This window comes from Saccostrea cucullata, unplaced genomic scaffold, assembly GCF_032062105.1.
Source record: "Saccostrea cucullata isolate Sc308-1 unplaced genomic scaffold, CSIRO_AGI_Scuc_v1 ctg8523, whole genome shotgun sequence".
NCBI lineage: Eukaryota > Metazoa > Mollusca > Bivalvia > Ostreida > Ostreidae > Saccostrea > Saccostrea cuccullata.
This window is the reverse complement of record NW_026925104.1, coordinates 9745-18819: the sequence shown is the minus strand read 5'-3', so window position 1 is coordinate 18819 and position 9075 is coordinate 9745. Positions and strand designations below refer to the sequence as shown.

The 9075-nt window shown below is 34.0% G+C and overlaps 1 long non-coding RNA gene across 1 annotated transcript; it reads left to right on the top strand.

The window, feature by feature from the left end:
* The first annotated feature begins 2053 nt into the window (after positions 1–2053).
* On the top strand, positions 2054–6911 carry LOC134268070 (uncharacterized). The gene is made up of 3 exons (XR_009992276.1): positions 2054–2348; positions 3208–3396; positions 5812–6911. It is a non-coding gene; the product is annotated as an uncharacterized LOC134268070 (long non-coding RNA).
* Positions 6912–9075: the final 2164 nt, after the last annotated feature.

Below are 9075 nucleotides of genomic sequence, written 5' to 3'. Positions count from 1 at the left end.
AAACAAGTAAAAATGTTTTCACAAAATGATAATTTCTACAGACACATGACTTATTTTGATTTATTCAGACCTCCAGTGATACATACATTACTGCATTGGAAGAACAGAAATAATGAAATGAGTCAGATCTGACTAATAAATTTAATACATAAGCAACATAAGTAAAATTCATTAAGAATTTTTCACAGTAAGGAAGGTTATGACCAAAAAATCCTGAAATACTGTCAAGGTCTGCATGATAATACTTATTCTGAGTTCTAACCATGCATCATACATGTAGTGAAGAATGTCACTTGGCACCATGGCATACCTTTTGTGGTTCTTTGGACTTTATTTATGCTTGCGCAGCTGACATTCATGTTTTTTCAGTTTGTCGGAGACTGTTTTTTGTTATTTTTTCATTTATATGTAGGTGTTGACTGTCACTTTTGAATTAAGTCTCAGTCAGTGATGCTTATATGAGCATGATCTATTAAGTATATCATTGTACTGAAATATTAATAAATTCCAAATTTAACAGATGGAGAAATTTGGCATATTTACATAATTGAAATATCAGAATAACTATAACTCAGCTAATAAGGTGCACATTTCTTCTCAGATCACTTCCTATAAATTTTATCAGCAGTTTTTGTACACCCACCCACCTCAAAGAATCATGGAGGATGTCCTGAATCTGGTCTCTGTGATGCATTTTGTCTCATAGAAAAGTGTTCAAACTCATTAAATTGTTTAATATTTGTATTTTATAATTTAAATGTTTATTTTTTTATGTAAATTTGTTGAAACAGAAAGATAAAATCTTGCATAAATCATGAAAATTCATTAAAAACCTTTGGAATTCCTGAATAAATCCATGAAAAGAGAATAATTATGCATGTTAAATTGAAATTTCATGGCTAATTTGTGTCTTAAGAGAAAGCCAATTGCATAAATCACAACAATAAATTACATCTGAATTGTTGTCTCCAGTTTCTTATCATCAAAGCCAGTTTAATGGAGTGTGGGAGCTGTGAAGAACCTCCCTAGATGCTGATATCATTTTGACTGCCCTGAGTTACAACACAGCATTTAGATAAAATTCTGCACAGCAGCTTGTAGACACATACCTAGGCTTTATTTGGAACATAAATTGACCAGATACAGTGTTCATTATCAACCCAGTATTTAACAATTTCTGTATTTTTGTTCATTCTTTGAAGGGGAAAATGCTACTTTGTTATGTAATAATTACATAATGGTCTTAGACTTGTAAACTCTTTTCTGTGTGTGGTGAAGAACAAAGCATATACTCTCCACGGATAAAAAATTGGTTGCAAAGCTTATTCTTTTAATGATGAAATTCTGCTTCAAAAGATGCACAAAAAACTGCTTCCAGAGTGCTGTGTGTGTTGTTCTTGACTGCTCTGGAGTAAGGGAGATAAATGCTTCATATCTTCAGAAATAAGGGGATTTAGATCACCAGACTTAGGGATGTTGGGGACAATTATTTAATGAATCTCAGGTGCAAAAATGGAAAAAATCGAACACCTTCAAAGGTCCTTCAAGGTATCACACCGGTAATTGACCAATCAAAATGAACTTAGTCAAATGTAGGTCCATATATATAGAATTAATTTTCTTTTCTTTTGAGGCGTTTTTCTATTTTCTTCCATGCCACTTTTACAACTTTGGTACCTGTGCCTAGTAAATTTTATGTACTTTGTGAATAAATAAAGGTTTTGGACAGGAACTATTTTTTTCATGGCATAGGAGGCTACTTCCTGTAGTGCACTCGAGGTGTTTATAAACACAGTGAAAACACGTGGATTTGAGGGTAGCCCTGTTTGCAGATGGAAAAAGTCCGAAAATGCCGTGTGGGTACCCTGTTTTTTGGTGTCAGCTAATGTGACAGGTAATGTTTAACACCTTCTGCTACATATTTTTTCATGTAAACAAATACCTGATTTTTAACGATTTTTTATTCTATATAGAATTATATAGTGAAAACAATTACCGGTGTGATACCTTGAATGTGTCGAGGGAGAATCGAGATGACAATGATTTGTGAAGTTGAACATTTTCTCACAAAGAATCCGTTTGTAGACATGCACACTCATTTAATCTGGAGCTACGAAGATTCAAGTACTTTGTCACTTCTCTGGAACATTATTCTAAGCAGAATTATTCCGATTCATATATTCTAAGAATCTTGTGTGAATTGTTTACGAGGAAATTCTGACTGTCACATTAACAAGGATGAACACTCTTGACTCTGCTTCGGATTCCCCAGTGATAATTGTATCGAGTGATGAAAGAGCTGACGGCGACATTTTAATGTATGATTGGCTTGGACCATTGGAATGAAGGTTAGAATATTTTTATTACTTAAAATTTACACTACTGATTACATGACAGTGACGTACATTGATGTTATTAGAAATACACAGACACACCGATATATTATCTGTTTTACAGTTCAGACGCTCTCTGTTTGCCTTGTAAATCCCCACAGCTTTATATTTTATTTTTTTTTAATTTGAGGATGTAATTTCAACAGTCCTACTATCTATCATAGTGATCATACTCTATAATTCAAACTGCACTTAATGTTACAGAATATATTCAACTAATTATATATTGACAGTGTGACTGTAAGGGTGAGGGCAGATACTTATTTAGTTTTAATTTAGATTGTGCTTGTCAAGCCGCATTTGACATTTGGTGCATCCATGCTCAATGTTCACACTGAGAGTTTATTCAAATGTTTAATTCGAATGAATTCACTGCTCATTAAATTACTTCCCATTAGCTCCATGTGAACATGAGTAAGGATAGCTAATTCAAATTAAATAGAAATGAATTTTGAATGTAGCTTAAACATGTTAAAGAAGCTAAGCACTGTGTGTCCAAAGTATACTGCGGAAAAATTGTGTGGAGCAATGTGCAAGTCACAATCTTCTTTTGCCAAGGTGTTATCATAAGAGCTCGCATTATGGGCAGGGATTTGTGCTGCTGTCTGGACTCGCTATAAATAGATGTTCTCAAAAAGTCTTAATTATTTAATATCATACTTTACTGACAAAAAAGGACAAATATTGCTCAGTTAAATTGCAAAAGAAATTTGTTTAAAAAAATTGTAATAATAGAAAGTTTGCTTTTTTTGTTTGATAAGACTGCTGTAATGGTTTAATGTTTGTTTATTTGCCTTAATCATACATTTTTCAGTCATTTCATGGTGCCACCACTTGGGATGGTATTAGCTGCAAATATAGACTTGTACTCAGCACTTATTGCCTTTAAGAAGTATGAGATCCATTTTGTGCTAACACCTACCGTGACACAGAATCTTGGTTTATGCAGTCTCATAGGAGTAACCTATCTAAAGCATTTAGCAATGGGATTGGAACCTGCGACGTAAGGTTCAGCTTCTTATTGATACTTTGATTTATAATATTTATTTGAGAATTTCACTCATTCACATACTTAGAGATGTTGATATATATTGTTGAATAGCATCAATTTAGACCTTTAATTAGCTAAGTAAACATGTACTGTGAGGTTTTTAAGGTCTCATTCATTTTGTATGCCAGATGCATGTTAAGGAACATTACTGCATAAATGTTTTTGTCTTAAATTTGAAGCTTTTTACTAATATAGAGATATGTTAGTTTTAAACCTCTTCAAATTAGGGTAGACCTTTACTTTAAACTCAGCAATGTGAGTGTGTTGTGTGAACTTGTGTTAGCGAGACAGTGTGTTGTATGAATTTGTGTTAGCAAGGCAGTGTGTTTTGTGAACTTAATTGTGTTAGCCTGACAGTGGGTTGTGTGAATTCTTGTTAGCTTGACAATGTGTTGCGTAAACTCGTGTTAGCGGGACAGCGTGTTGTGTAAAATCGTGTATAAAGTGTAAGTGTGACAGTGTGTTGTGTAAACTCATGTTAGCTAGACAGAGTTTTGATTGAACTCGTATTAGCGAGACTTTGTGTTGTGTAAACTGGTGTTAGTGAGACTGCGTGTTGTGTAAACTTGTGTTAGCGAGACTGCGTGTTGTGTAAACTCATGTTAGCGAGACAGCGTGTTGTGTGTATTCTTATTAACGAGACAGCATGTAGTGTGAATTCGTGTTAGCGTGACAGTGTGTTGTGTGAGCTTGTTATCCTGAAAATTTGTCGTGTGAACTGGTGTTAGAGAGATAGTGTGTTGTGTGAACTCGTGTTAGCAAGATTGCATATTGTGTGAACTCGTGTTAGCCAGACTGCGTGTTATGTGAACTCGTGTTAGCGATATTGCATGTTTTTTGAATTTGTGTTAGCGTGACAGTGTGTTGTGTGAACTCGTGTTAGCCTGACAGTGTGTTGTGTGAAATGGTATTAGGATGACAGTGTGTTGTGTGAAATGGTATTAGGATGACAGTGTGTTATCGCAACAGCGTTTGGTGCGAACTTGTGTTAGTGAATAGTGAGACAGCCTGTTTTGAGAATTCGTGTTAGCGTGACAGTGTGTTGTGTGAACTCGTGTTAGCCTGACAGTGTGTTGTGTGAAATGGTATTAGAATGACAGTGTGTTGTGTGAAATGGTATTAGGATGACAGTGTGTTATCACAACAGCATTTGGTGCGAACTTGTGTTAGTGAATAGTGAGACAGCCTGTTTTGTGACTTTGTGTTAGCGTGACAGTGTATTGTGTTAACTCGTGTTAGCGTGACAGTGTATTGTGTAAACGCGTGTTAGTGAGACTGCATGTTGTGTAAACTCATGTTAGCGTGACAGTGTGTTGTGTGAATTCATCTAAGCGTGACAGTGTGTTGCGTGTACTTGTGTTAGCTAGACAGTGTGTTGTATGAACTCGTATTAGCGAGACTGCATGTTGTGTAAAACTTGTGTTAGCGAGACAGCGTGTTGTGTGAACTTGTGTTAGCGAGACAGCGTGTTTGTAAATTCGTGTTAGAATGATAGTGTGAACTCGTGTTAGCCTGATATTTTGTTGTGTGAAATTGTATTAGCGTGACAGTGTGTTGTGTGTTAGTGTGACAGCGTGTGGTGCGAACTTGTGTTAGTGCGAAAGTGTTTTTCAGTGTTGTGATGGCGAGCTGTGTGATAGCCTAATGGCGTCTTTTGTGTCGGTAAGATGGCACGCTTTTATGAAAGTGCTATTGAGCTTTAGCAAGTGGCCCTATCTGGACACACCTTATTATAATTGATCAGTTCTCATGCAGATATACAGTGAATTACTGGTATTATTGTCACCATGAAATCAGCATTTACAGTTGCAATTACCTAGTTAGTAATCATAAGATATTGGTTTGTCAGTTTTAAAATTATGGTGTTCGAATGATGTGAAGTTGCAGTGTGTTAGCATGTTAATTTCAACAGACTGCCACTCCAATGCAGCTTTAAACAACACGCTGCTGTGTTAACACAAAACAAAATATCATGCAAACACAACTTTAAACAATCTGTTGATTGTTAGCTTCACTGCATGTTGGATTCAGTGTGCTGGCATATTATCACTGACGTACATGCTAGCACATTGTCACCTCGTGCTAGTATGTTGTCATAAATACTCTAGCACATTATCCTAAACCCACTAGTGCATGATTACTTTGCACTTGTATGTTGTCTTATTAGGGAATAGCTTAAATGACTGCCTTAATTGGTGTAAACTTCTTTTAATTGATGAAAGAGTACATTAAAATTTACAAATTATACACAGAAAATGTGACAATATCTTATCTCCCAATTTGATAATCTAATTTATAATCTCATGAATTGCACTTTTTATTAGTAAAAGAATTATAGATTAAAAAATTTCAATTTCTTTTGGATAGGTGTGACTCATCTGAAGACTGAATTTTGATACCAAGCATGACCATGATTTGCCAGAAGATCATCTGTTTGGATGTGACATGGAATAAACAGCATAGTGAAAATAAGTCAAGTTTTGGTTTGTGAAGACAATTTTTAAACACACTGTGTATCATTTTTAAATTTTGATTTGACAACATAAATCCACAAATATGAACATATCAATTAATTGCTCTCAGTTTTTCAAGTGAAATAGTTTTTGTAACAGAAATACATGTACCAGTAATTACATTGGAATAAATGTTATTTTTAAATATAATAATATTTTGTTTGTGTAGCATGTTGACCTCTTTATTAAGGTCTTCCCTTTCAAAGTTTAGGCTTACTTATTCTAATGATTAAGATAGATCCTCTGTCTTCAGCAGGAATATAAGATCTTGTAATACATGTATGTGTATTTTTTACAGTATAATGTAAAAAAAATTGTTATTTTGGCACATACAACTAATTAAAGGCATAAACATGTGTATGATTCCAAGGAATTCAGTACATAGGGCATGTACATGTAGTTTTCTAAAACAAGATTGAAGAGATGTCCAGTCACATTTCAATGTCAACTGCAAAACTGTGCCTGTTGCATACTTATTAGCCCATCTGAGCTAAAGGAACCAGTAAATTTTTTAAAAACATAATTTTATCCATTATCATCATTGTCTAAAATTTCACAATATCATTTTCCAGAACCAAAGTGAAACTTGGCACAGAGCATCCTTAGTGTAGGGGATTCAAATTGTTCTTATGCAGGGCAATACCTTCAAAGAGATTTGTTTCTTTAATGCTGTAAATGTATTATATTTAGCTTGTACAATATTTGGTGGAAATTGACTTTTGAATAAGTTAGCGTAGATATTCTTATTTATGTTTATGTACAAGACTTTTAGCTTTGTACTTGATTTAGTGATTGCTGCATTCCGCCAAAGCCGCTAAAAAAGAATACACAGCCATATGTAATATGTTTACAATATACCTTTCAGAGAATTTTACACTCCTATTGAGGTACCACCAGTTGCTAGTGGAAAGCTGCAAATTCGAAACATACACAACACATTTCTGTGCGTTTATTATAAAAGTACTTACTGATTGCAACTAATGAAGATTGTTCATCATTATTGTAAATACATTTGGATTTTTTGAATTATTATATAATTTGTTTATTTTATTTACCTAGTTATATATTAAATGATTTTAAAGCCATTTTTAAGATGGTAATGTAGCAAAACACTTATGTTTCTGTAGTATGACACGTTTCACAAACATAATTGCAACAAACATGATATATCCGATATCAAAAGTCATAATATTGGAAGTTAAACTGTTGTGGATACGATTTCAAGAATGCTGTTAGAGAGAGTACCCTTTAGACCTCATGCTCACACCAAATTAAAGAATTCAAGTAAGGGTTTCTGAGACAAATCGAAAAAGAGAATGTTAGCAAAGTTGACAATCTAGACAGAAACATTTAATCTTTTGCTTATCGCTAGGAAGGAAGACCCACTCGTTGCTTTGCAACGAGCTTTGCTCTAGTTATTATTATTATTAGGGTCTTCCGTCTCCAACGGAAGACCCTTCTATTATTCTATTGTTTCTTTTTCACTTTTATTAGGGTCTTCCGTCTTCAGCGGAAGACCCTTCTATTATTCTTATGTTTCTTTTTCAATTTTCTTATTAGGGTCTTCCGTCTTCAGCGGAAGACCCTTCTATTATTCTTCGGTTTCTTTTTTACCATTATTATTATTATTAGGGTCTTCCGTCTTCAGCGGAAGACCCTTCTATTATTCTTATGTTTCTTTTTCACTTTTCTTATTATTATTAGGGTCTTCCGTCTTCAGCGGAAGACCCTTCTATTATTCTTCGGTTTCTTTTTCACTTTTATTATTATTATTAGGGTCTTCCGTCTTCAGCGGAAGACCCTTCTATTATTCTTCGGTTTCTTTTTCCCCTTTATTATTATTTTTCTTCTTTTTTCTTCTTACAAAATTTGTGCAGAGGATTTCTCGGAGATGGCTCGACCGATTTTATCCAAATTTTCATGGTTGATGCATTGACATCTGAAGTTAATTCCGGCAAGTCCTTTTTTGGAAATTCTTTTTCAGTCGAGAGTTATCGCCCTTTGATCGAAATTTAGAGGACCTCCGTGTCTGTCACGTTACTCAAAAACGGCTCAAGCTAGAAAGCTGATTTTTTCAGGGATGATAGAGGACATGTTGCCATGTTGCACCTGGGTCATGATATTTTCCGGAAGTGCATAGTATGGAAGCTCGGTAGGGGTCAAAATTTAGGACACGAATCATGACTGATTTTTTAAGACATTTTGTATCATATCATTTAAAGTATAATTATTTTGTTAAAACATACTGAACAAAATATTTGCAGAATGACAAGATCCTTAATATGATATCAAGAAAAAAGTGCTGACTCATCACAATAAGGGCCAAAAGGGGCTAAAAGTCTTTTTTCGATAACTCTTTAATGGTCAATATTTTGATATAAATTACTGAAGCAAAAATATTTATCTTAAAAATCTACAACTGTATATTATGATTTTTATGTCATATGTTACATAATTAGGGGTCACAAGGGGCTAAAATGCTAAATCTTTGACGTTTAATATCTCAAAAGTGGGAAATAATTCGATAAGTAATATTGAACAAAAGATGTTCAAAATAATGTTCTAAACAATATGCAACCTTTCATTTTTCGCTAAACGTCCCCATTAAGGAGTTGAAGGGTTGGCCCCTAAATATTTCTTTTGCAAATAACTCGAAAACAAAAAAGAATCTGTGAATAGTTGTTGAACAAAAAGTGTTTAAAATTTTAAGAGCTTTAAGATTAAATAAAGAAAAGGGGCTGGGCACTTCAAAATAGGGGCCAAGAGGGGCCAAAAGTCTACAATCGATAACTCTTAATCATTTAAAAATTTGTTATACATTTCTGAAGCAAAGATGTTTATCTCAACAATCTACAACTATATTTTATGATTTTTATGTCGTATGATACATAATTAGGGGCCACAAGGGGCCAGAATGCTCAATCTTTAACGCTTTATATCTCGAAAGTGAGAAATATTCTGATAAGTAATATTGAACAAAAGATGTTCAAAATAATGTTCTAAACAATATGTAACCTTTCATTTTTCGCTAAACGTCCCCATTAGGGAGTTGAAGGGTTGGCCCCTAAATATTTCTTTTGCGAATAACTTGAAAACGAAAAAGAATCTCTGAATAGTT